The sequence below is a fragment of the Sebastes fasciatus genome, chromosome 13 (genome assembly GCF_043250625.1).
Source record: "Sebastes fasciatus isolate fSebFas1 chromosome 13, fSebFas1.pri, whole genome shotgun sequence".
Taxonomy (NCBI): domain Eukaryota; kingdom Metazoa; phylum Chordata; class Actinopteri; order Perciformes; family Sebastidae; genus Sebastes; species Sebastes fasciatus.
Window position 1 is genome coordinate 1,138,961 of NC_133807.1, and position 27,749 is coordinate 1,166,709.

Genomic DNA, 27,749 nt, shown 5'->3' on the forward strand with positions numbered 1-27,749 from the left:
GCGGCTCTGAGCAGAGAGATGAAAACTCTCTCAGACATGATTAGAGCCTCAGAGAAGGAGCTGACAGCTGAAGAGGTCCAGCAGCGCCTCCTACTGGAGGAGCCAGAACTCAGCCCAGGAGCTCTGATAGATGTTGCCAAACATCTGGGCAACCTGAGCTTCCATATCTGGGTCAGAATGAAGGACGTGGTCTCGTACAGTCCTGTGATTCTGGACCCGAACACGGCCGATCGAGAACTCGTTTTGTCTGCAGATCTGACCGGCGTGAGGTGGGAGAAGAGCGACCGCTGTCTCCCAGAAAACCCGGAGCGGTTCGGATTGTACGCGTCCGTCCTGGGCTCCGAGGGGCTGGACTCCGGGACTCACAGCTGGGTCGTGGAGGTCGGAGACAACACGGAGTGGGTTCTGGGGGTGCTGGCGGAGTCCGAGCAGAGGAAGGGGATCATTCAGTCTGGACTGTGGACCGTCTGGTTCTGTGAGGATGAATTCAGGATTTTCTCTCCACCCGAGTCTCTATCTGTCCTCCCGGTGAGGACAGCGTTCAGGAGGATTAGACTGGATGTGGACCGGGAGGCCGGACAGCTGTCCTTCTCTGACCCGGATACTGACACACACATTCACACCTTCACACACACGTTCACTGAGAAGCTGTTTCCGTACATTAACACTTGGAAAGGACCGCCGATGAGGATTCTCCCAACGGAGATCTCTGTAACTACACGTTGATCTCAAGATCAGAGAAAATGGATCTTATATTGATAAATGAATCACAATTCTGTTGTTCCAAGATCAGAAGAAAATGATCTTAAATTAAGAAAATGATATACAGTTAATACAGTGGACCAGTATATACAATGGACCAGGTCTGACCAGGTCTGACCAGGTCCAATATGGCGCCTGTAACCCTGTACTAGTGAACGGGGTTGCTGCTGTTTTTCTGGATAAAAAGCACTATAACGTCTACATTTTTCAACCAGTCGTTAATATACTAAAGGGTTTATGATCTACGAGGAGTAACTTTAACCTTACATTTGTTTTTATTTTCCCAAAGATTTTATTATTATTATTTATTATAACAAAATAAGATACACTCAAAGTATTATATATATAGTATAATATTTATATTGATCTTTCAATCAGAGAACAAACTGATCACACACACACCAACATCAAGTTTTTATTCACAGCTTCAGACGCACTGAAACACTAAAATATCCTCCTGCACCGTGTCGTATCTCAGCATCATTTTACAGCTAAAGGTTTTAGGGATGATCCAACAGGAATTGACAGCTCTGAAGAGACTTTTGGACTGTTGGACGGACAAAACAAGACATTTAAAGACGTCACTTTAGACTCAAGATTCAAGATTCAAGCCCTTTATTGCCATTGTGTAGTACAACGAAATTAGATTGTGACAATCCCATAGGTGCTAATGAAAAGATAATACAATAAAAAAAGAGATAGTGCAGTATAAATATTAAAAATATAAAAGATAATACAATATAAAATATAAAAATACAATATGTATATTGATGAGATGACAGTTTTGCCAGATTAAGTGTCCGTCAGATAATTATATAATTATTGCACAGAGTGATCAGCATATGTTATTGCACATATCCGTAACAGTAGATTTACAGTATTTATATTGCACAAAAGTGACACAAAAGTGACCAACATGTTATTGCATATTTACATTGCACGTGTTCAACTCAGACAGAGGAGACGTCAGAGTTCAGGAGGTTTATGGCAGTTGGGAAAAAACTGTTTTTAAGTCTGTTTGTGCGGATTGATCTGAAGCGCCTGCTTGATGGGAGGATCTTAAACAGGTTGTGTCCGGGATGAGTGCTGAGTCCTTGATAATATTTTTGGCCCTTCTGTTACAGCGAGTGTTGTGAAGGTGGTCAAGTGATGGCAGCTCAGTGCCAACAATGTCCTGTACTGTTTTCACAAACCGCTGCAGGGCTTTTTTGGCAGCTTTGGTGCAGCTGCTGTACCAGGCTGTCATGCAGTTGGTTAGGATGCTCTCTGTGGGGCATCTGTAACAGTTGAGCAGCAACTTCTGGGGGAGGTTGGCTCTTCTTAGCCTCCTCAGAAAGTAGAGGCGTTGCTGTGCTTTGCATACTACCACTGAGGTGTTGTCAGCCCAGGAGAGGTCCTCTGTGATGGAGACTCCCATAAACTTGAAGCTGGAGACTCTCTCCACAGCCTCTGCTTTAAAGGTCTCATATTATGCTCATTTCCAGGTTCATAGATGTATTTTAATGTTGTACTAGAACATGTTTACATGTTGTTATGTTAAAAAAAAACGTTATTCTTCTCATACTGTCTGCCTCGGTCTACCTGCAGAGAGCCTCTTTCACCCTCTGAAAAACTCTGATTCAGAACCTGTCTCTTCCCAGTCTGCTCTGATTGGTCAGCGTTTCCTGATGTCCGCTGTCAATCAAACGCCCCCAATACAGCGTCACTTTCACACGCCGTGAGCTAGAGAGAGAGAGCAGGCAGCAGGAAGTCAAAATCTTGACTTTGTATATTCACTTTGCAATTACTGTCTACCACAAATATATCTAATTTTATTTCATAATTTATACATGTTATATTTTATGCCTATATTTTTATTTCTGTACTATGTTTAGATTTTCATTTTTTACTTGTGAGTTTTATTTTCTTGTAAGACATTTTTAATGGGCGTTATCGGAGGGAGCCAGAGATCTACGATTTAAATTTCTAACGACTGCTTCTCTGATGTGCATATGACAATAAACAACCTTTTTCCAACTCTTCATATACTTTTTGACTTTTCTTGTTAGAAGTTTGTAGAAAACTAAAATTGAAGCACCATCTCACAATTTTTGAAGAGAATAATAACTTTATTAATAATGATAACTTCATTAATTACTTAATTTCGAGTAACAGAAAAACTAAATATGTATAATATCAACTCACTGCATTATCATATCATCAATCTTCTTTAAAAAGTACCCATCTCTAGTTAATTTTCAAATGTTTGAAGTGATTTGAAAGATGAGCTTTTGTGATAAGAACGGTTCTGTGACATTTACTTTAGTCACATTTAAGAAAACACCAGTGAATCCAGTATCACCAGTATCTCATCAATGAGTAAATATATGTTCTTACCTCACACATGCTGGTTATCTCTGAGATAGTCTATCCTCCGAGCAGGGCAGCTCTTCTTCTGTTTTAGTTTGTGTCCGACCTACAATTACAGACATGAGTGAGTGAATGCAAACATTCAACCAAGTTAAGCTGGTTTATAAATGGATTTCTACTTTAATGAACTATTATATAACAAACATGACAAATGTCAGCATTTAAGACAGGGGTCAGCAACCTTTACTATCAAAAGAGCCATTTTAGGCAAAAAAAAACCAAAAAATAAATCTGTCTGAAGCCGCAAAACATTTGATCATTGTGATGAAGGTAACACAGTTTATAGTCTAAGTATATAGTATATAAGTCTAATACAGTGAGGGCAAAAGAGCAAATGTTCTACGGAGTATTAGGGCCACATTGAGGGAAAAAACATCTGAGATTTACAGAATAAAGTCAGAATATTACGATAGGTTTATTCTCTTAAACCTATGACTTTATTCTCGTAATATTACGACTTTTTTTTTTCTTGTAAACTCATGACTTTATTCTGAAAATATTACAACTTTTTTTCTCGTAAACTCATGATTTTATTCTCGTAATATTACAACTTTTTTTCTCTTAAACTTCTGATTTTATTCTCGTAATATTCCAACTTTTTTTTCTCGTTAAGTTATGACTTTATTCTTGTAATATTATGACATTATTCTCGTAATATTATGACTTTATTCTGTAAATCTCAGATGTTTTTTCCCTCAATGTGGCCCTAATACTCCGTAGTACATTTGCTCCTTGGCCCTCACTGCATTAGACTTATATACTATATACTTAGACTATAAGCTGTGTTACCTTCATCACAATGATCAAATGTTTTGCGGCTCCAGACAGATTTTTTTTTTTTGTGCCTAAAATGGCTCTTTAGATAGTAAAGGTTGCTGACCCCTGGTCTAGGATAATCACAGCCTCATGAAACTTTACAGCCACAAACTAGAGACCTAGAGCAAATGTCAAAAGTCTCTGATCCCAAATCACAACATGGCTTTTTCTATGGTGTTCCTCAAGGTCTTGGTGTCTTAATGTAGTATTTTAGAGGGATTATTGATCATTTTGATCAATTCTCCAGTGGTAAAAATGGTTAAATTTAGCACCAAATCTGTGTAACAAATAGTATCAAACCAAAAACTGCGGCAACAACTTATGAGACATAATAGAGCATGGGGATGACCATCGTATACTTCTATCATAATGTTCTAAACCTTTATACACTATTTATTTTAAATAATTAATTCATGTTTATTTCTGATTAATAACTAGAACAAGTTGACCCACAGTGCTGAGATGCATCTCAAATTAATCTTCAGGTTCCAGCTTTCAGATGATGAACACCACTTCTATGTGACATCTACTGTTATGTGATGAATTACGAGAACACACACACACACACACACACACTTACCAGACAGAAGTAGTGAACAGAGAGTTTGTGCTCTTTGAGTGTGACTTGGCCGGGTCATTGTCAATGAGCCTGCAGAGAACACAGCCTGCACCGACACACAATCACATTCATCAAACTGCCATTGTAAATAATTAAAGCTAATGTTATGAAAGAAAACATCTGGAAGAGCCAGACTGTAAAATCAAACACACTGTTTTGTGTTAAAGCAAGGGTTGGTAATGTTCTTCAAAACATTGTTGTTATATTTGCTGAAATTCTCTTTACACCCTGTCAGCACTCAATAGAGAGACGAACCATGGGACCTTATTTTGAAAAAATATGTCGGCAGTCAACGGAGAGAGACAAATATTGGTTTTAATTGCTCCATGAACTGACTTACTTTTTCTGTTACTACGTGGGACCAGCTTCTGTGACGCAGTTTCCTGTGACGCACTTCCCAAAATGTCCGTGAGATGGTACCTTGCTGCTCACTTTTTCTCTGTGCTAACGTTAATCCATCAATCTATTATCTCTACTCTGTTACTCTATCTGTATTTAGTTCATATCATTCTAGCATTAGCGGTAACGTCAGCTTCTGCTGTTCATATTAGCCCTGTTATCTGACTAGCGTAGCATACCTGCCTAGCCTTCTCTCACCTCACAGCTAACGATACTCTGCTAACTCGTTAATACTTCATACTCTGATAACTTGTTAGCATGGTTTGTGCTGAGTGTTCCGCTGTTACAGACAGAGTGTCTCTGCTAGAGAGACGTGTCCGTCAATTAGAACAGCTTGTTGCGTCTAGCTTTAGCTTAGATATCACGGGCACTCCAGATAGCATTAGCTGCAGGCCTGATAGCATGCCTGCTAGCGATAGCTCTAGCTTAGCCTTATTTGCAGATGCTGCGGAGTTTGTTACTGTCAGGCGGCGTAGGAGGACTCGCCGGAGCCCGCAGCCAGCTGTGCTGCCCGGTCTGCAGTCACCTCTCCTGACTGTAAACTGTTTTTCCCCCCCTAATATTGTGAGAAAACAGTGGTAGTATGAGAATAAAGTTAAAAGTTAGAAAGATGTATTCTATTCTTTACTGGTTTATTTTATGGTGAAATTCATTATATAATAACATTCCAGGTTCAACTGTTCAACAACAACGCTACTCAGAAAATTAAAGTTTTCACTGTCACTGAAACCAAGCTTTGAAGCAATAAGGGCGTAATTTACTGGGGGGACACAAGGACACGTCCCCTTTTTGAGGATTTGTGCTGGTACTAATAACCGTGTCCTCCCCACCACCGACTTTGAAATCTAAATTCCGCCCCTGTTTTGAAGCATAGTGAAACCAAAGTCATACTTAATGGATATTTAAATATAATCTTTTAAGATCATCAAGAATGGAATCCCATGACAAATGTCATGTTGTGTAAAAAATGAGTGCTGTCAATCGATTGAAATATTCAATCACAAATAATTGCAAATTAATCACACATTTTTGTATCCGTTCTAAATGTACTTTAAAGGGAGATTTGTCAAGTTTTTAATACTCTTGGGAGTGGACAAATATGCTCCTTTATGCAATTGATGTATATATTTATTATTGTAAATCAGTTAACAACACAAAACAATGACAGATATTGTCCAGAAACCCTCACAGGTACTGCATTTAGCATAAAACAATATGCTCCAATCATAACATGGCAAACTGCAGCCCAACAGGCAACAACAGCTGTCAGTGTGTCAGTGTGCTGACTTGACTATGACTTGCCCCAAACTGCAGGTGATTATCATAAAGTGGGCATGTCTGTAAAGGGGAGACTCATGGGTACCCATAGAACCCATTTACATTCACACATCTGGAGGTCAGAGGTCAAGGAATCCCTTTTGAAAATGGCCATGACAGTTTTTCCTTGCCAACATTTAGTGTCAGTTTGAAGCGTTATTTAACCTCCTTCATGACAAGCTAGTATGACATGGTTGGTACCGATGGATTCATCAGGTTTTATAGGTTCATGTGGTACCAGTATCTTCACTTTAGATTTTAAACTGAGTCGCTACAACCTCCAGAAGATCGATTGCGTTAATGTGTTATTATGGCATTAACTTTGACAATCCTAGTAAAAAGCCATGTGAATTTCTGTTGCTTTGTTAAAACATTATTTGATTTTGAATATCAGTAACTGCTACATAAATGCATCTAATTAAAACACAGATGTGAATATGTTTACCTTGACATCTTGCATCCAATGATTCGGCAAGATAAATGAAAAAAATAAAATAAAAGAGAAACAAACAGAGACAGGTCCGAGGGTGATATTTGAACCGTACACTCTCATGTCAAAATTTTTTCAAAATGTTACCCAACACAGAATTTATGACTGTGGTAAGTTGAGTTGTGCACGTGTGCATGTGTGTGTGATTTCATATTGAGTATTCAGTTTCAGAAGCAGTGTGGGTCTTTCTCTCTACGCTACACTGGAGCTGGTTCTTCCTCCTCAAACTTACACAGAGACACTGAAGAACCAGATCCAGAGCTTAACTTAAACCTGAGTACAGGATAGAGGGGATCAGTGAATGTGGTGTTGAAGGTGTGGAGGTGGGTCAGTGTGTCAGAGGAGACTCTGTAGAAGGACAGAACACCAGCAGCCCAGTCCACATACACCCCTACTCTGCCAGCGTCACAGGACGAGTGGATGCCCCGTATGTCTGTTGTTCTCTTATTGTGACAGACGGAGTAACCGGTAACAGAACAGAAGAGACTTGTCGTTCTCGCCAAGACAACACTCATCACGTTCTCCTTTCCTTTTGATTCCTTTGTATGCCACTCCTATATTAACCCATCCTTTCCACTCCACCTCCCAGTAAGAGCGCCCAGTCAGACCATCTCTACACAGAACCTGCTTCCAGTGGTGAAACCTCTCTGGATGATCGAGGTAAGGCTGAGCCTCTTTCACCTCAGTCACCTTTCTGTTGTCCTCAGACAAAGAGAGCCTCCTGTTCACTGTGTTTGGGTCCAGCGTGAGTTCACAGGCATCTGATGGGGACAATAACACACAACACAGACTTGTTCTGGTTAATTCATGTTTCCTTTGGTGATTCATTAGTTGAAGTTTAACTCTGTTTGTGTGTTTTTTTGTGTGTAAATTATGCTACCTGATTTTGCTCAAATCTGATGGAAAGTTAAGCCATGTTTAGTTTTTGATGTGGTCATTTATAATGTTTTGGTTTAAAAAAATGGAGACATGGAGGCAAATCATCACAAGACTACAACTACTTTAGGTTTAGGCAACAACACTACAACTACTTTAGGTTTAGGCAACAACACTACAACTTCTTTAGGTTTAGGCAACAAAACTACAACTTCTTTAGGTTTAGGTAACAAGACTAAACTACTTTAGGTTTAGACAACAAAACTACAACTTCTTTAGGTTTAGACAATAAAACTACAACTTATTTCAGTTTAGGCAAAAAAACAACAACTTCTTTAAGTTTAAGCTAAAAATACACTTAATAAAGTTAAGGGAAAAACATTGTGTTTGAGGTTAAAATAACTATGAACACAAAGGTTTCAACCAGTTTCACACTGTCTATATGGCACCTGACTTCTGCTTCGCTCCTGTCATAATTACTACGGTCACTAGAGGTCACTGTGGTGTTCTTTTATACCGGGGATCTACCATGTGAATAGATGCTAAAATCTACTAGTGGGTGTAGTAGGCCTCTACTGACCCACATCTATGATGCTTATAGTGACTGATAATGCCTATTCAAAAGCCTGACAACAGTCTAATCAGCTGTTGGTATTGCATTTGAATAATTGGTTAGTAAGCATGGTCTGTTTATAACTCTTGGCAGCTAAGCTGTTGTATATCTATATTAGTTACTTATGACTTTAAGAATATGTCAGGAAAGCTCAACTTACACATGAGGGGTTTCACGCGATGCCTTCCACCATGGTCAACACTGAAGCAGAAGGGACACAAGAAATAATGGGAAAAAATACAGATAGACAAATCCACACACTGGGAATGAGCTGTAATTGTACAGTAATGAAACCTACAGGAGAGTGTCCAGTCTCCAGTGTGGATCCTCCAGTCCAACAGAGAGCAGCCTGACCCCTGAGTCTCCTGGATGATTGTAGCTCAGGTCCAGCTCTCTCAGATGGGAGGGGTTGACGCTCAGAGCTGAGGCCAGAGAGGCACAGCCTTCTTCTGTGACCTGACAGCCTGACAACCTATACATATATGTACAGCGGGTAAAATAAGTATTGAACACGTCACCATTTTTCTCAGTAAATATATTTCCAAAGGTGCTATTGACATGAAATTTTCACCAGATGTTGTTAACAACCCAAGTAATCTATACATACAAAGAAACCAAAACAAATTAATTCAGAAATGAAGTTATGTGTAATAATGTGAAATGACACAGGGAAAAAGTATTGAACACATGAAGAAAAGGAGGTGCAAAAAGGCATGGAAAGCCAAGACAACAGCTGAAATCTATCAGTAATTAGAAAGCAATCCGGCCCCTTGTCAGTGCAAATTAATATCAGCTGGTTCAGGCCCAACTGATGGCCTATAAAAAGGTGTGTCACTACCAAGGTGTCACACAAGAAACATCTCATGATGTGTAAGTTGAGCAAAGAGCTCTCTCAAGACCTTCGCAACCTTATTGTTGCAAAACATACTGATGGCATTGGTTACAGACGCATTTCTAAACTTCTGAATGTTCCAGTGAGCACTGTTGGGGCCATAATCCGGATGTGGAAAGAACATCATTTCACCATAAATTGGCCACGACCAGGTGCTCCTCGCAAGATTTCTGACAGAGGAGTGAAAAGAATTATCAGAAGAGTTGTCCAAGAGCCAAGGACCACTTGTGGAGAGCTTCAGAAAGACCTGGAATTAGCAGGTACAATTGTTTCAAAGAAATCAATAAGTAATGCACTCAACCGCCATGGCCTGTATGCACGCTCACCACGCAAGACTCCATTGCTGAAAAAAAAATTTACCGAGACATTCTTGATAAAAATCTGCTGCCATCTACCAGGATGATGAAGATGAAACGAGGGTGGACATTTCAGCAAGACAATGATCCCAAACACACAGCCAAGGAAACTCAATTGGTTTCAGAGAAAGAAAATAAAGCTGCTAGAATGGCCCAGCCAATCACCTGACTTGAATCCAATTGAAAATCTATGGAAAGAACTGAAGATCAGAGTTCATAGAAGAGGCCCACGGAACCTTCAAGATTTGAAGTTTGTTTGTGTGGAAGAATGGGCCCAAATCACCCCTGAGCAATGCATACGACTAGTTTCTCCATACAGGAGGCGCCTTGAAGCTGTCATTACCAACAAAGGCTTTTGTACAAAGTATTAAATAAATATCAGTAAGCGTGTTCAATACTTTTCCCCTGTGTCATTTCACATTATTACACATAACTTCATTTCTGAACGTATTTGTTTTGGTTTCTTTGTATGTATAGATAACTTGGGTTGTTACCAACATCTGATGAAAATTTCATGTTAATAGCACCTTTGGAAATATATTAACTGAGAAAAATGGTGACGTGTTCAATACTTATTTTACCCGCTGTATAATAGACATATACACACATGTGTAACATGAAATATTTTCTAACTAGTGGCCTATATCTTCAGTTAGTTGTGATAATATGCTATACTGTTAATGGACAAATGTTCAACAATAAAAACAACTGACTTGGTGATCAAATTAGCATTTTTAATTCTCCAATCAATATGTCCTACGAATTGTATACATCCCTTTTGACAATTCAGATCTCAATATGTCAAAGAAATGAATACTGTAACAACACCAAAGGTCTCTGACCATAATAGCGGTCCCTTGAGGCTGTAATGCTCATTAAAAACTAGAAAACCAATCACTGGATCATTGAAAAATGCAGCAAAAACTTGGATTTACAGCTGGATTACAAAGTAGCTCTGCAGCCTATGGATGTAGCCGCGTAGCCAACACCATAGCTGAGGTGCAGCACCTCAAAACTGTAACTCTACGTTGGGTTGGTTGTGGCTATGGAGATACAGTACCATGTGGAGCCCACAATAACTGTGACTAGTCAGCTTCGGCTGCTTATGGTTTTTCTCTACAAGTTTCCAATGCCGGTAGACATTGTTGAGCAACACACATCTAGCAAAGACAACTCCACTGCAGACCTTCTGCTCACTGTTTCCCCTCTCTCTATCACTGTGAAAAGGGAATATTACACCAGTTTTAGCTTCCCTTCATTGGCTGCCAATCAATGTCAGATGCGACCACCCCTTATACTCCAATCAGGACTCTCTGCTCTCAGAATATAGGACTCCAACCAGCAGGCCAAAGGGCCTTTTACTATCATACCACCTTCTTATCGAATAACCTCCCAATGAACATCAGACAGTCAGATTCTGTCCCCCCCCCCCCCCCCCCATAGAGTAATATATGCATCTTAACAGATAGCTCAGGTTGAGGCTTGTTTTTCAAAATAAAAGCCCTTAACATTCACTGTATCTTAGGAAACTACAAATGGACTTAGTTTTTCAAAATAATATTGCTTATATTACAACTCTTGTCAGTTCTTAGACTTCAGCTGATGTTTTATCCTTATTTCAACGAAGACAATTAAAGAACATCTCAACTCCTTCTCAGGACACTTAAACTCTTAAATCTTGATCTAAAACTCCCATTTGAACCATTCTTTCATTGCTCACTCTATATTTTGCATCCTTCATCCTTTCCCCAACTATTCATACTGCATCAGCTGCTTTTTCACGCATTTTCAAAATCTCATCTACTGATTCATACTCCATCCAAACCTTAAGATATTTCACATCTTTCATACATTATTGGTATTATTCAACTTTTCAATGACATACAAATTCATACAAATTAACCCATTATCAATTTTACAACTATTCCTACTACTTGTTCTGTCATATTTAAGCAAGCAATTCAGTGTAGCCTCAGCTTTTCAGCATCCAGCATTCACTTTCTCTAGTTCCTATTGGTAGCGGGTTGAGTCAAACCACATCTATGAAAAGGCAAAACTGTGGATGCCAATACAGTTGACCCAAAGATCTGCTTTATTGATCATGTATTGAATTAGTTTGTGACTACTGACCGTAGAGTTTTCAGTCTACATTGAGGACTCGCCAGCCCAGCAGACAGCAGCTTCACTCCTGAATCCTGCAGGTCGTTGTTACTCAGGTCCAGCTCTCTCAGACTGGAAGACTGCGAGCTGATTGAGGCCAGAGCTTCAGAGCTTTTCTCTGACAAGTTACAGCCTCTCAACCTGACGAGGAAAACACAAATCAGTCACAGGAAGTACACAACACTTCTTTAATCTCTTTTTTAGAAACAATGTGACGATATAATTAACTTGTCGAGTTACATATCCTCAAATGTTTACTGAAGGCTTTGACCCCTGGCAACAAAAAATAGATTCTTTAAATTAATTGTATATGAACTCAAACGAACCAACCAACATCATCAGACAAGTATAATTGTCCAATAAGAATTAAATTCCTAGTGATACTGAGTCAAACACATCTGTGAAAAGGCAAAACTGTGAATACCTAAACACTTGCTCAAAAGATCTGCTTTACTAATCATGTATTGAAATCATTCATGACTACTGACCGTAGAGTTTCTAGTCTACAGTGTGGACTCCGCAGTCCAACAGACAGCAGCTTCACTCCTGAATCTTGCAGGTCATTGTTACTCAGGTCCAGCTCTTTCAGATGGGAGGACTTGGATTCAAGAACATGGGCCAGAGCTTCACAGCTTCTCTCTGACAGCTTACAGTCTCTCAGGCTAAAGCAGCATTAGTGACAGAAAACTTGCTGAAAACTTTGAAAATGCTAGTATTTTATCACAAGAAAAAAATATTACATTAAATATAGTATGTCTGCCCATTTATCAGTGTACCTACCAGGATATTCTCGAAGATTTGACCACGGGCAACAGCCTCAGGAGACCTTCCTCTGAAGCAGAGTACTTCCTCAAGTCAAACACGTCCAGGTCTTTTTCTGATGACAGTAAGATGAAGACCAGAGCTGACCACTGAGCCGGAGAGAGTTTGTCTGTGGAGAGACTTCCTGAACTCAGGTACTGCTGTATCTCCTCCACTAGAGAATGGTCATTGAGCTCATTCAGACAGTGGAACAAGTTGATGCACCTCTCTGGACATGGATTCCTCCTGATCTTCTTCTTGATGTATTTGACTGTTTCCTGATAGTTCTGTAAACTGCCTCTTGAGGGTGTCATCAGTTTTTGCAAAAGGGTCTGGTTGGCCTCCAGTGAGAAACCCAGGAGGAAGCGAAGAAACAAGTCCAGATGTCCATTTGGACTCTGTATGGTCTTGTCTACAGCACTTTGGTAGAGCGGATTTACCTTTGATTTGTCCCACAATGGAGACCAGCAGGATGCTGATTGCTGTTCTGACAGCAGGTTGACACCAGTGTTGATGAATGTCACAAAGACATACAGAGCAGCTAGAAACTCCTGAATACTCAGATGGACAAAGGAGAACACCTTGTCCTGGTACAGTCCTCTCTCCTCTTTAAAGATCTGTGTGAACACTCCTGAGTAGACTGAGGCTGCTCTGATATCGATTCCACACTCTGTCAGGTCAGACTCATAGAAGATCAGGTTGCCTTTCTGCAGCTGCTCAAAAGCCAGTTTTCCCAGAGACATGATGATCTTGCTGGTCTCGGTCTTCCAGAGTGGATCTGTCTCAGCTCCTCCACGATACTTGACATTCCCTACTTTGGACTGAACTACCAGGAAGTGGATGTACATCTCAGTCAGGGTCTTGGGTAACTCCCTATTCTCACCTGCTCTCAACACATGGTCTAGAACTGAAGCAGAGATCCAGCAGAAGACCGGGATGTGGCACATGATGTGGAGGCTTTGTGATGTCTTGATGTGGGAGATGATTCTGCCGGCCTGCTCCTCCTCTCTGAATCTCTTCCTGAAGTACTCCTCCTTCTGTGGGTTGGTGAACCCTCTGACCTCTGTCACCATGTCAACACACTCAGGAGGGATCTGATTGGCTGCTGCAGGTCGTGTGGTTATCCAGAGGCGAGCAGAGGGAAGCAGTTTCCCCCTGATGAGGTTTGTCAGCAGCACATCCACTGAGGTGGACTCTGTTACATCAGTCAGGATCTCGTTGTTGTGGAAGTCCAGAGGAAGTCGACATTCATCCAGACCGTCAAAGATGAACACAACCTGGAACTCTTCAAACCTGCAGATTCCTGCTTCTTTGGTTTCAGTAAAGAAGTGATGAACAAGTTCCACCAAACTGTACTTCTTCTCTTTCAGCACATTCAGCTCTCTGAAAGTGAATGGGAATGTGAACTGGATGTCCTGGTTGGCTTTGTCTTCAGCCCAGTCCAGAGTGAACTTATGTGTTAGGACTGTTTTCCCGATGCCAGCCACTCCCTTTGTCAGCACTGTTCTGATTGGTTGAGGATCTCTGCCAGGTGATGGTTGGAAGATGTCTTTACATTTGATCATAGTTTCTGGTCCTGATGGTTTCCTGAATGCTGTTTCAATCTGTCTGATCTCATGTTCGTCATTGACCTCTCCACTTCCTCCCTCTGTGATGTAGAGCTCTGTGTAGATGTCATTCAGGAGTGTGGGGTTTCCTGCTTTAGCGATTCCCTCAAACAAACACTGGAACTTCTCTTTCAGGTTACTTTTGAGTTTTTGCGACACTTCACTAACAGTTCCTACACAGAGAAACAACAAATTAAACTGTATGAGCATTATAGTCATTTTGGGGCAAAAAAACCTAGCATGAACTAACTCTGGGATTCAGCTCACCCGTGTTGGACATAGATCTTTGGTTACATATACAACTGGGGATGATTTTTTACTCTTAGTGCACACCACTGTGCTCAACCATTTTACATGATTATCCATTGAGATTGTGCTCATTATTTATGATATCATCATATTTTTAAATAAAAATCTTGACCAACCCTGTAGGGTCGTCACATTTTGCGACCATTTTCCCGTTCTATCATTTTAAACCTGTACAAAAACGTACTGCTCTGCAGAGAGTCAGCCAGCTCGTCCTGCTTCATTCTCCTCAAGAAGTGCAGTGTGATCTTCAGAAGGGCCCATCGGCTGCTCTTCCTCTGTTCTTCCTCTTTACCATCCACCACCTCCTCATCCTTCCTCTACCTCTCTGAGCACTCTCGGTAATCTGGACTAAGAACTCCCTGGAACTTCTTCAGCTCAGTCTTCACAAAAGTGATGATGTTTTCCTCCAGAAGCTGAAATAATATGTAAAATATAAATTTTCATGTGGAATTTATGAGACAAAATAAGGATCCAAAGTCATCTAAACCCCTGATATTTGCAGAGCTAGAAGGGACTTTTATTTGTCAGGCCGCCAGAAACACTCAAATTTGGAATTAATGCTCAGGTTACTCTGAGTCGGCTTGATGTGTAAACAGGCAATATGTTTGCCATATCAACTTTAAAAGGCCATTATATGTCTGACATACACCGATCAGCCATAACATTATGACCACCTGCCTAATATTGAGTAGGTCCCCCTTTTGCCACCAAAACACCCCTGACCCGTGGAGGCATGGACTCCTCTAGACCTCTGAAGGTCTGCTGTGGTATCTGGTACCAAGCCGTCAGTAGCACATCCTTTAAGTCCTGGAAGTTGCGAGTTGGGGCCTCCGTGGAAAAGGACTTGTTTGTCCAGCACATCCCACAGATGCTCCATCGGATTGAGATCTGGAGAATTTGGAGGCCGAGTCAACACCTCCAACTCGTTGCCATCCACATGATGTCAAAGAAAACGTGATTCATCAGACCGGGCCAGCTTCTTTCATTGCTCCGTGGTCCAGTTCTGATGCTCACGTGCCCATTGTAGGTGCTATTGGCGGTGGACAGCACGGGTACCCTGACCGGTCTGCGGCTACGCAGCCCCATACACAACACACTGCGATGCACTGTGTGTTCCTACACCTTTCTATCAGAACCAACATTAACTTTTTCAGCAGTTTGAGCTCCAGTAGCTCTTCTATTGGATCAGACAACACGGGCCAGCCTTCGCTCCCCACGTCAATGAGCCTCGGGTCTGACCCTGTCGCCGGTTCACCGGTTTTCCTTCCTTGGACCACTTTTTGTAGGTCCTGACCACTGCAGACCGGGAACATCCCGAAAGAGCTGCAGTTCTGGAGATGCTCTGACCCAGTCGTCTAGACAGCACTATCTGGCCCTTGTCAAAGTCACTCACATCCTTACGTTGGACCATTTTTTCTGCTTCCAACACAAAGTTCAAAGTTCAAAATGTTCACTTGCTGTCTAATATATATCCCCACTGTCAGGTGCCATTGTAACGAAATAATCAATGTTATTCACTTCACCTGTCAGTGGTCTTAATGTTATGGCTGATCAGTGTATATATCACATGTAATGTTTTCAGCTTGTTGTTGAGCTCTTGGAAATTCCAGAAGCTTTGGTTTTGGAAAGATCATAAAAAAACCTACAAACACTCTACACCCTTCAATCTGCTACTTATATATTGCTCTAATGAAAGCCCGTATTGTTTCAGCATTCTAAGGAGTCCAAAACCGGAGAGGCCTGTCATTCCTAATACTGTGATTGGACAATTCCTGTTTGGGGAGGGAATTGAGCAAATGTTAACCCTTTCTCCTGCAAAATTATGTTCCCATAAAACTAAACTGCATTCTTGATTACATTTCGAGGGAAACATATTTTTTTCCAGATTACAGTTACAGTTTTAAACAGTTTTAATAAACAAGAGGTTCAACATCATAAATTTAAACAAACCAATAAAAACACAATAAACTACTTGGTTAGGTTTAGGCAACAAAACTAAACATCACAGTTTGGCTTAAAATGTTATTAAGCTATGGACGTAAATTAAAATAAGTGAACGTTGACTTTTAGTTTCACAATCAGCAGTCTCCTGGGAGGAAGTCCTGTGTTTGCTTGACCCATCCAGCACCCCAGCCTCCTCCTGATGCGGACTTCCACGATTACAATCGTATTTATGATATGTCAAAAACAAACGTAATCTGAAACGTAATGCAGTTCTGTTGTATGGGAACATAATTTTTAGGAAACAGGGCTGGCAAATGGTCAATTCATATTTTTGGATCAATATTGGAGTCATTTTCCATTTGATGTTTTTTTTTTTTTCTTGATTGCTAACCCGGAATTTTTTACTTTTGCCCTGCAGCATCTTCATAGCAGAGATGTGGTCAAGCCTGTGTGAAACAAGACTTAATGTCTATCTGTCATGAATTAAAAATGCATTGATATGAAAAGTGTTGCATGAAGGTAATAATGATTATTTTTCAATTATTTAGACAATGTACACACCATAAATATGGAGGCCAGATCTGCTTCATTGTGCTCATGGTCAGAGTGACTGATGGTAACCTCGGACCTCTCCTGGTGGACTCTATGGAGAAAACACACTCCTATCATCCTATCATTTACCCAACAAAACTGTATGCAAAAGAAGTGTCTTCAAATGTGGCACACACGCACACGCTATGATGAGGTGAACTAAACACGAGTCCCAAATCGCATACTAAACACTACATAACCAATATGTGCACTAAATATAAACAGTAGTATGTATCTTTTCAGATGCATTGAGTAGTAATTTACGTCGTCACTTCCTGAAAGCCTCCTTGCCGGTTGGAGACATGTAACCATGGTAACCCGTGCCAACCTCATGTGACCAAAATGACGGTTTGTGGAAATCAAAGTCTGAACTAATTTAACAAATGTGAAAGAAATCTTATACTTACTCTTAAATTGAAACGTTATTGACATTACAGAGCTGTCCCTCAACGTCACTACCGCATTGCATTGTGGGATATTTATGACGCCGTAGTGTCCAGCGTTTGCATATTTTAGTATTTTACTGGAAATAGTATGCAATTTGCGTACTATCAGAATCAGAATCAGAATCAGAATGGTGTTTATTGCCAGGTGTAAGAGGTATACACTAGGAATTTTCTTTGGCATTTTTGGTGCGAGACAAACAGTATAATAACAAAAGAATGGATAAAAACAAAAGAATAGATAAAAACAAAAGAATAGATAAAAACGTTAGAATAAAATAATAAAAATGTACAATTTACAAATTACAAATAAGCTATAAACATGATATAAAGATAGTGCAAATATTGAGAGAGGGGGGAGAGTCAGTGTCGGCAGGGGGGGGGGGGGGGGGGGCAGTAGTGTGTGTGTGAGGGAGAGACAGTCACAGGGGGGCGGATGGGCTGTTGGAGAGCCCCACTGCCATGGGGAAGAAACTGTTTTTATGGCGTGAGGTTTTGGTCCTGATAGAACCTTAACCTCCTGCCAGATGGCAGAGTCTGAAAAAGATGGTGTCCAGGATGGGAGGGGTCGGCCACAATCTTCCCTACCCTCCTTAAGGTCCTGGAGGTGTACAGCTCCTGGAGGGAGGGAAGGTTGCAGCCGATCGCCTTCTCTGCAGCACGGATGACCCGCTGCAGCCTGGCCTTGTCCCTGGCGGTGGCAGCGGCGAACCAGACGGTGATGGAGGAGGTGAGGATGGACTCGATGATGGCCGAGTAAAAGTGCACCATCATGGTCTGTGGCAGGTTGAATTTCTTCAACTGCCTCAGGAAGTACATCCTCTGCTGGGCCTTACTGGTGAGGGAGCTGATGTTTAGCTCCCACTTGAGGTCCTGGGCGATGGTCGTGCCCAGGAAACGGAACGACTCCGCCGTGTTGACTGGGGAGCCACGCAGGATGAGGGGGGGGAGCGGGGCTGAGTTCCTCCCGAAGTCCACTGCCATCTCCACTGTCTTCAGGGCGTTCAGCTCCATGTGGTTCTGGCTGCACCAGGATGCCAGATGGTCAACCTCCCATCTGTAGGCAGACTCGTCACCCTCGGAGATGAGGCCGATGAGGGTGGTGTCGTCTGCAAACTTAAGGAGCTTGACAGATTGGTGTCTGGAGGTGCAGCCGTTGGTGTACAGGGAGAAGAGCAGTGGGGAGAGAACGCAGCCTTGGGGGGCACCGGTGCTGATGGTCTGGGTGTCGGAGACTTTCTTCCCCAGCCTTACGTGCTGACTCCTGTCAGTTAGAAAGTCAGTGATCCACCTGCAGGTGGAGTCAGGCACGCTCAGCAGGGAAAGCTTGTCCTGTAGCAGAGCTGGGCTGATGGTGTTGAATGCGGAACTGAAGTCCACAAACAGGATCCTGGCATAGGAGCCAGGGGAGTCCAGGTGCTGGAGAATGTAATGAAGGGCTAAATTTACTGCGTCGTCTACAGATCTGTTAGGTCTGTAGGCGAACTGCAGTGGGTCCAGCAGGGGGTTGGTTATTGTCTTTAGGTGTTGGAGCACAAGTCGTTCAAAGGTCTTCATTATCACAGAGGTCAGAGCGACGGGTCTGTAGTCCTGAAGACCTGTGATCCTTGGCTTCTTGGGGACCGGGATGATGGTGGAGGCTTTGAAGCAGGACGGCACCCTGCAGTTTTCCAGGGAGGTGTTGAAAATCCCTGTAAACACTGGAGACAACTGGTCTGCACAGTGTTTCAGGGTTGCAGGTGAGACAGAGTCTGGGCCGGCTGCTTTGCGGGGGTTTTGTCCTTTGAAGAGCCTGTTGACTTCCTCCTCTTGGATGGACAGAGGTGTGAAGGGGGGGAGGGGTGTGCACAGGCTGGGTGCTTGTGGAGAAAGCTGGGGGGTGCTTGTGTTAACTGCTGATGGCTGATGGCTGGGGGGAGAGGAGATGCAGCCAGGACCGTCACTACGTCTGTCAAATCTGCAGTAAAACTCATTCAGCTCATTTGCCAGTCGGAGGTCATTCGTGGAGTGGGACGGTTTGGGCTTATAGTTTGTGATCTGTCTCAGCCCTTTCCAGACTGAGGCAGAATCACTGGCTGAGAACTGTTCTTGTAGTTTCTCTGAATACTGCCGTTTGTCCTCCCTCACCGCCTTGCCAAACGCGTATTTAGCCTCTTTAAAGCCCTCCCTGTCACCACTCCTAAATGCCTCTTCCTTAACCAAACGAAGCTGTTTGAGTTTGGCTGTGAACCAGGGCTTCTCGTTGTTGTAGTGAACCCTGGTGCGCTATTGGTTTCATACTAAGGTTTCGTACATACTAAAACATCTCACTTACTGTTTTGGTGAATTTCGGACTCAACCGAGGTGAACTCCAGTAGAAATGCTGCTCTGAGATTTGAATTTGATGTTTCTGAAGGTGAAACTTAGCTGCCAAATTAAGTCAACTGAGTGTGACAACACTCACCTTTGTCCGGTAGAGTGGTGCCCCTGTTCGAAGGCTTCATAGAGTTGTCACTTCTAATAGACACATAGTTGGGTACAGGGGAGTCTGGTCTCTCCTGCTGGACTTTTTTTTTTATTGTGTTACTTAGTGTTTTTAATCATGTATTTAAGACATTTTCACCTCTGTTCTGTATAGTGATTTCCATCTCTAAAGGTTAAGGGTTCGGTAATGGAGTGGTCGCTCTTCATAGACACCCCGCTGGGTACAGGGGAGTCTGGTCTCTCCTGCTGGACTCTGATAGAAATATAGAAAGGATCACCATTTAAAATGTGTTGTTAGGGCCCGAGCACTTCGTACCAGGGACCCAACAGTGTCTCCGGTACGAAGTGCAAGGAAACCTATTGTTTTTGCTAAGATTATTTTTCCGCTGTGAGATCACATTTTTGAGGCACACTAAGGATGCACGAAAATTGGAATACGCATCAGAATTGGCGAAAATTGCAATGTTCTGTAGTGATTTGGCTCCATCGGGCTCCATAGCGCCGTCTAATGTGTGGAAGGCCATAGTTTGGACAAAGTTAATCCTATATTCATGAAATTTGCTAGACACATCCTGACATGTTTAATAAGAGTCTTGGCCTGAAGACTTATACATTCCATTATTGAGCTATGGTGATAGCGCCACATAATGGCAACATGAAATAGTTGTATACTGCCACCCACCCTCATAAAAGTGCCTTTTAAGGATGCCCCTTAAGTTCTCAACAGGTCATTTGCAAAGCCATGCGCTCCATGCAGAAAATACCCTCTAACTGTTGCGTGCAGTGTCTGACTTTCATGGAAATGAACGGCAGCGGGTACCCCCGATGTGTGCAAAACGTTCAATGCTGCTTGCAGCTTTAATTTTGATGGTTTTACTTAGTGTTTTTAATCATGTATTTAAGACATTTTCACCTCTGCTCTGTAGAGTGATTTCCATCTCTAAAGGTTAAGGGTTCGGCAATGGAGTGGTCGCTCTTCATAGACACCCCACTGGGTACAGGGGAGTCTGGTCTCTCCTGCTGGACTCTGATAGAAATACAGAAAGGATCACTATTAAAATATCTTGTTTTGATTGTTACCTAGTGTTTTTAATATTTAAGACATTTTCACCTCTGCTCTGTAGAGGGATTTCTGTCTCTAAAGGTTAAGGGTTCGGCAATGGAGTGGTCGCTCTTCATAGACACCCCGCTGGGTACAGGGGAGTCTGGTCTCTCCTGCTGGACTGGGCTTTAGCAGAAAACACAGATACATTTTTACTGTGATTAATAGTGAGGTTTAATGATTTCATATCTCAGCTTTCACATGGAAAACAGCTTCATCTCACCTCTTGGCTTTGGTCTGGCTGCCATGTTCCACAGAGAGAGAGACTTTAGAAGGTTGGACATCGTCCTCTTTCTCCTCACACAGATCCATATTGAGTGGACCTGTCTTACAGCAACACACTGGCCTGATTTATTACAGTAAGGTAGTTGTGAGTGGAATGCAAAACACAGTATTTGCATGATGGAGTGTAATAACATAAAACACTCTTTAGAAAAGTGTGTATGTACATTGGTATATTAATGTGTAAATGTATATATGCATAAAATGATGCACATCACTGTATACATTTCTTTATAATAATATATATATATATATATATATATACAGTATATATATATATATATATATGTTGTAACAGAGGTTTGCTATGTTTTGAAGCATCTCTCATTGGCAACAACAACAAAAGTTTTAATGTATTTAATATGAAATGTGAAATTATAATAATCCCCTGGTGGCAATAATGTAGTAGGTTTCCATTTCCTGAATACTTGTTATCAGGGTCTGAAATTAACTTTTTCCACTTCCTGCCACTTTTGAAGTCTCTGCGCTAAACGAAGTCATATGATTTTAGATCTGATGTCATTCAATGTTCGATATATTTTACATAAAAAACATTATATACATGGTAAATAACAGTGTTCAAATTACACTGCGGAGGGAGGGTAGTGTCCACAGTACTATACTGTACTTTGTTTTCGTCATCTATAGTGGTTATTATAAAAACACACAATTCAAATGATTATGATTATTTAAATATTTGCTTTGATTAAAAACAATCTTGGCAAGCTGCTTCGAGCTAGTGTTAGGAAGTTAAACAGGTCATAATTCTCTCTCTAATATCTATTTTATATTGCTGTGAAAACATCTCCTTCAAACAACTGGATTTATTCAAGTTTCTCGCCAAAAACGTAATTTTACGAGATTATATTTGTACACATCATGATAATGTAATTTACCTTCGCCCAATAGTAATTTTTCCTGAGCAGACAGTGAACGTCTCATAACATTAAGTAAATGGCACCTCCGTTAACGTAAGCAGCTCCGTTATTTATCCAGTCAGGACTGAGCTGCTAACGGCTGCTAACAGCTAACGTTACTAACTCTCCTCCTGCTGATTTCAACACAGGTTTGTTGTTCACAGTGTCGCTTTATCAGGAAATAATAGGGTGCATCCTCTCAGGTTTAGTAGCACCACGCTTACAGAGTGCTTTTTTCTCTCCGCCGTGTCGCCGGTCCAAAACAAACTGAAAGATGATACAGCATGCGTACGCGTCATTCTGCAGCGTAACTGTTAGAAAGTATCAATAAGAGGAATCGATAGACACGGAGGCATGAAATGCCAAGGAATTGGACAATTACGGTTCTCTATTCCATCATTTTCCCTGCCTGCCAAAGTGGCGGATGTCCTGATGATTTCACCCGCCACTGCCAACAATTTACCCGCATTTGGCAGATGCTAATTTCAGACCCTGCTTGTATACCATAATGTTGACCATAACTGATTCTTGCTTGATAATTAACCAGTGGCTGTTTGTGTTGCATTTGCGTGTTTTGTACATATAATATTAGCTTGATTTCTTTCTATGATATACAGTTCTGTATATAACATGGAAGTTTCAAATCACTTCTCTGATTTAAAGGTCCAGTATGTAGGATCTGGTGGTATCTGTGAGGTTAGGAGATGCAACCAGCTGAAGCGTCTACTGTGTGCCAAGCGTGTTGGAGAGCTACGCTGGCCGACCTGAAAACGTCAATGTTCCTCTCTAGAACCATGTGGAGCAGAGCCGGTGCTTATAGAGTGTGTGTGTACATGGGAAGTGAGTGGTGAAGCAAGAGAGAGAGAGAGAGAAAGAGAGAGAGTGGCGGCGACGGGAGCGAGTAACGTTATCGACTCCGGCCCAAGCAGGAAAAGTTAACAAAGGTTGGTTTGTCCTTTCTGGGCTCCTGTAGAGACATGGAGGACTCCGTGGAGAGGACCTGCTCCCTATGGAGATATGAAGGACTCATTCTAAGGTAACGAAAACACAACGACTCTTACTATCAGGTGATTATACACTAATGAAAACATACTTATTATGCAGCACCTCTTTTCCCCTTCTGTCTGCCCCAAGACTCCAGGAAGTGCGCCGGTCGACGATCCCAACTTTCATAGCGGCCAAACGGCGATACTACAACTTCCATGTCCGTCACGTGATGCCATTGGGCCCAAAAAAACATTTTCCCATAGACTTACATTGGGAAAGAGACGTTTGTAACTCAGAGGATCATTTTTTTTTTAGGTGAATCAACTCCCCAGTACGAACACTCTAATAGCCATTTTTTTTTTTTTATTTAGTTTTAAAAGTTGTAAAACGCACTAATAGCTGAATCCAGAGTTATTTCCTTTCTTCCATTCATGTGAATGAGACCCAGACCGAGGCTGGAGCGCAAGCCGTGACGATGGCGTGACGTTGGGACCCCGTGACCGAGTCATGTGACCGAGTCACGTGACCGAGCGGACGCTACTGCGCATGTCCCATCTGCCCAAGATCCAGGTACTTTTCCAGACAGAAGTTGAGCCATTTTTCTTCATGCTTCACTGAGCAACTTTCATAGGAATGAACGAGGCCAATGCTGGATCCAGTTCTGTTTATACATCCATGGTCTGCTCCACGAAAAGCTCAGTCTGCTCCCTGTCTGTTCTGATTGGTCAGCTGGCCCACTGCTGTGATTGGTCAACTGAACCAAACTCTGCTCCAGCTCTAGCTTTGTTTCAGGGCAAGCCAAACAAGCTGCAAGTCAGGTATTTTGCATATGCGTTACTTGGTGACATCACCACGTCACAGAAGAAAAGGCAGGACTTCAAGCGAGGTGTTTCAGGCAGTTTAGAATCAGTGTTTCTGTGGGGAAACTTCTTTGGCCTGGACGTTGGGCTTTGTAACTGCAGACCTTTTATATGCACAAAAAGCTACTACAGTATATAACACATTAAAGGAAAGGGATAAAGCAATAAAGCATAAAAGGTCCTCTTAAATAAGCATTCAAATGCACTTTGACAGTGGTTCTCAAACTTTTTACATCAAGTACCACCTTAGAAAATATTTGTCTCTCCAAGTACCACCATTATGACTGATGTTAAGATACAGTAGCGTAGGCCTACCCTAGTCAGCAATGCACAGTTCACGCAGGAGGCAAATATATTCCTAATAAGAATATTACTTATTGTTGACTTTTGTCAGCCACAGCCACGCTGTACAAAGAGGGAGCACTAGAACTGGCACTTAAACTATTCCATAAAACCATAATAATAGTTCCCGTTTGCAGTGTTTTTGAACCCTTCATCATTTTAGCTCAGTTACAAGCTAAACTGTCATCACAGTTTAACTTGTAAGTAATGGTGGATGTTTGCACACACTACTACCCGACTACGTAGCTGCTACGTGGTGGGGTAGCAGCGCTTGCATATACGTTTTTTTGTTTCAAAATAAAAAATATTACAGCAAAGCCAAAACTGATTTTAAATCCCATTTCAATGATCTCATGGTTAAGGTATTTTCATCTGTAGTAGTATTTTGATAGTATTATATGTTTTTAAATTCATTTTATTTCATTTTTTTTTATATATTTCAGAGATTCCTCAGCATACCACTAAAGGGAGCACGCGTACCACCTGTGGTACACGTACCATAGTTTGAGAACCACTGCTCTATGGTCTCCACATCAGTAAGAGATAGCAGAACTGTTCATGATGCTGTGACATTAAGGCGCTGCTTACAACCGTCTTCAGTCCAGTTTAGACTCTTTCTACTTTAAGCTGTTTTGTTCAGTTCAGTAAATTCGGCTCAGAAACCACCTACTACTGAGGTATTCATTATAAGGAATACAGAAACCAGTTCCCTGTTGCATGGTTTTGTCTTAGAATACAAAATACTGTTCATTTCTTTCTCTTAGAATTTAGAAGAATTGTTTTTTTTTGATCAACCCTAATTGTCTTAATTGAGGCCCAAGGGCAACTTACACATCTGTTGTGGGAAAAGGGAAAGAATGCACACTCTGTTTGTTGTTGGGTTCATTCAAATATTTGACCTGAGGCTGCTAACACACACATTCCCCCAACATCACTGTCAAACAGTCCAAGCCTCAGTATGACCTGAAACTAGTGCAGGGGTCAGCAATCTTTACTTTTATTACTAAGAGACATTTTTGGCCAAAAAATAGATCAAAACAATCTGTCTGGAGGTAACACCACCTACTAAGTCTAATGCAGTGAGGACCCAGGTGCCAACGAGAGGCGGGACACTGAAGAATGGTCTTGAAGACATTTGGCTGGAAGCTCTTCTCAGCAGGAGCTTCCAGTGTGTTTGTTCTGGAAACGTCTTTCAATTACTTTTTTTGTTGTTTGCTAATTTCTTGCCGCAGAAAGCAAAGAAATATGTCCACGCACTATTAAATTCTAAATTTTCCTCTGAGACTTTTTTATTTATTTATTTGGAAACCTGCTGTAGCTAGGGAAACTAAAGACTAGCCAACACTGTTGAGGATCGGCAAAATGAGAGGATAAGTGGCGGACCGGAGACGTACGTAGGCTATGACACACTGTTTAGTTGACTGAAATGTTAAAACTGATTTTATTATTCAGTGTAGAGGCTAAGGATGTACGATCTGACAATGTTTCATTAATCAGCTGTAGGCCTCATTGTGTGGACGTGACTGGGATCATTCTGTTATGTGGAAGGAAACATCCGACTGGACTTAAAAATTGGTTTCATAACTTTGTAAAACAAAATGTAACACATAAATATATGATAACATAGCATAAATTTGTTGAAGTATTATTTAGTATTAAATTAATAACTCGTACACCAACAACTTGGCAAAAGAATCTTCAAAATGAACAGGAATTACTATTCAGGTGTAAACCTTTTCAATGCAGCAACAAACTGATAAAAACTTAAACAGGAATTATAATTCCACTATATAATGTGTATAGTATATAAACATAGAAGTGAATTTAATGGATCGGCCCATTGTCACCGATAACCGATCCAGCTGTTTGAGTCAGTATCGGCCTGATATCTGATCCAGTGTTGGTATCAGTACATCCCGAGTATGTATAGGCTACACATTTTTGCAATTGGAGAATGTAAGAATCACTTTAGGCCTACAACAATGATTAATGAATGTTAAAAAATAATCATTATTCATTTCTATATCATTTTTTGTCGAAGCCACTGGAGAGGGGCTCCAGAGCCGCAGGTTGGAGAGCCCTGAACTAGGGTGTCTTTGGGGAAGTGGCCAGTCTGTGGGTTCTACCAGGTGTCCACTAGGTGGTGCACATTAACTACAGGGAGCTCAGCAGTGGAGAAATGTTCTGCACAGAGGTGGAGAAATCTGGATTGCTCTCAAGGCTGCACTCGAGGCGAAATACTAAAAAAGAATATTAGAAAATAACAGAGTAGGCTGATTATTATAATTATTACTATTATTATTATTATTGATTTTATTTTATTCTTTTAATCACTGGGTTTTATTACCAATCTTATGTATATTATGCAATCTATGTATTCTATTTCATTTTATTGTTACATTTATCTCATCTTATCTTTTATAATGTGTATTTTAATGCTTTAAATAAAGTTGCCCTGCTTTGCCTCAAATTCAAATACAGAGTGATAACTATGAACTAAACTAAGCTCATTAACACCAACTAATGTTAGGATATTCATACTTTCAACCAATACAGCCACAAAGCACATGTAAAGTATCTCTTTTATTCTATTTGATTTGATTAAAATTTCATTATTTTAATACAACTTGATTATTTTGTGTAGTTTCATCATTTTTATTTATTTATTTTATTGTTATTTTTATTTCCTTGTATTTTATTTTTATTTTATTATCTTAAATACCCATCTCTTATTGCTTTCTTATTCAGTGAACTTTTATCTTGGTTGTTTTGTGCATTAGTCTCTAAATCCTCTAAGTGCCCAGCACTTTGAATGGCATTTGACTTGTTTGAAAGGTGCTATATAAATAAAGTTTGATTGATTGATTGATGTATTTTTCAGGTTATAGCACTTTTAAATTAACAGTTACAGCAAAAAAGTGTTTTACGTAGATGCATAAAATAAATAAAAAGAAACTGGACTATTAAACATAACAAATAATGACAGGAATAGAAGAAACTAAATATATTCAACACGGTAAACTAGAAAGGTAAAGGATAGAAGATGGTAAGGATCAATAAAAGAGTAAAAAAATCAAATTCACATGAGACTTACTTTGTCAGCCCGAGTATCTCGGAGTTTCTTCTCCTCTGTGGTGTACAGTATACTGACAGGGAGTTCCCTAAAGAGCAATAAGAGAAGTGTGCTGCTGCCACTTTCATTTCCTTCTTTGTCAGCAAAAACAGACCACAGACGTCACATGGACGGAAAGAAACTGTAAGAAATAAATATTCCAACTTTACACCATAAACAGACATGTCACATTATATTCCCCCAATGCAAAGACACTCAATTACAAGGAAAAGTCCTGGATTAGAAATGAAAGTAGAATGAAGTATGATCAGCAACATGT

General features: G+C 41.0%; 1 pseudogene; it reads right to left on the reverse strand.

The window, feature by feature from the left end:
* Positions 1–6,095: 6,095 nt before the first annotated feature.
* Positions 6,096–27,490, reverse strand: LOC141779941 (NACHT, LRR and PYD domains-containing protein 3-like; annotated as a pseudogene).
* Positions 27,491–27,749: the final 259 nt, after the last annotated feature.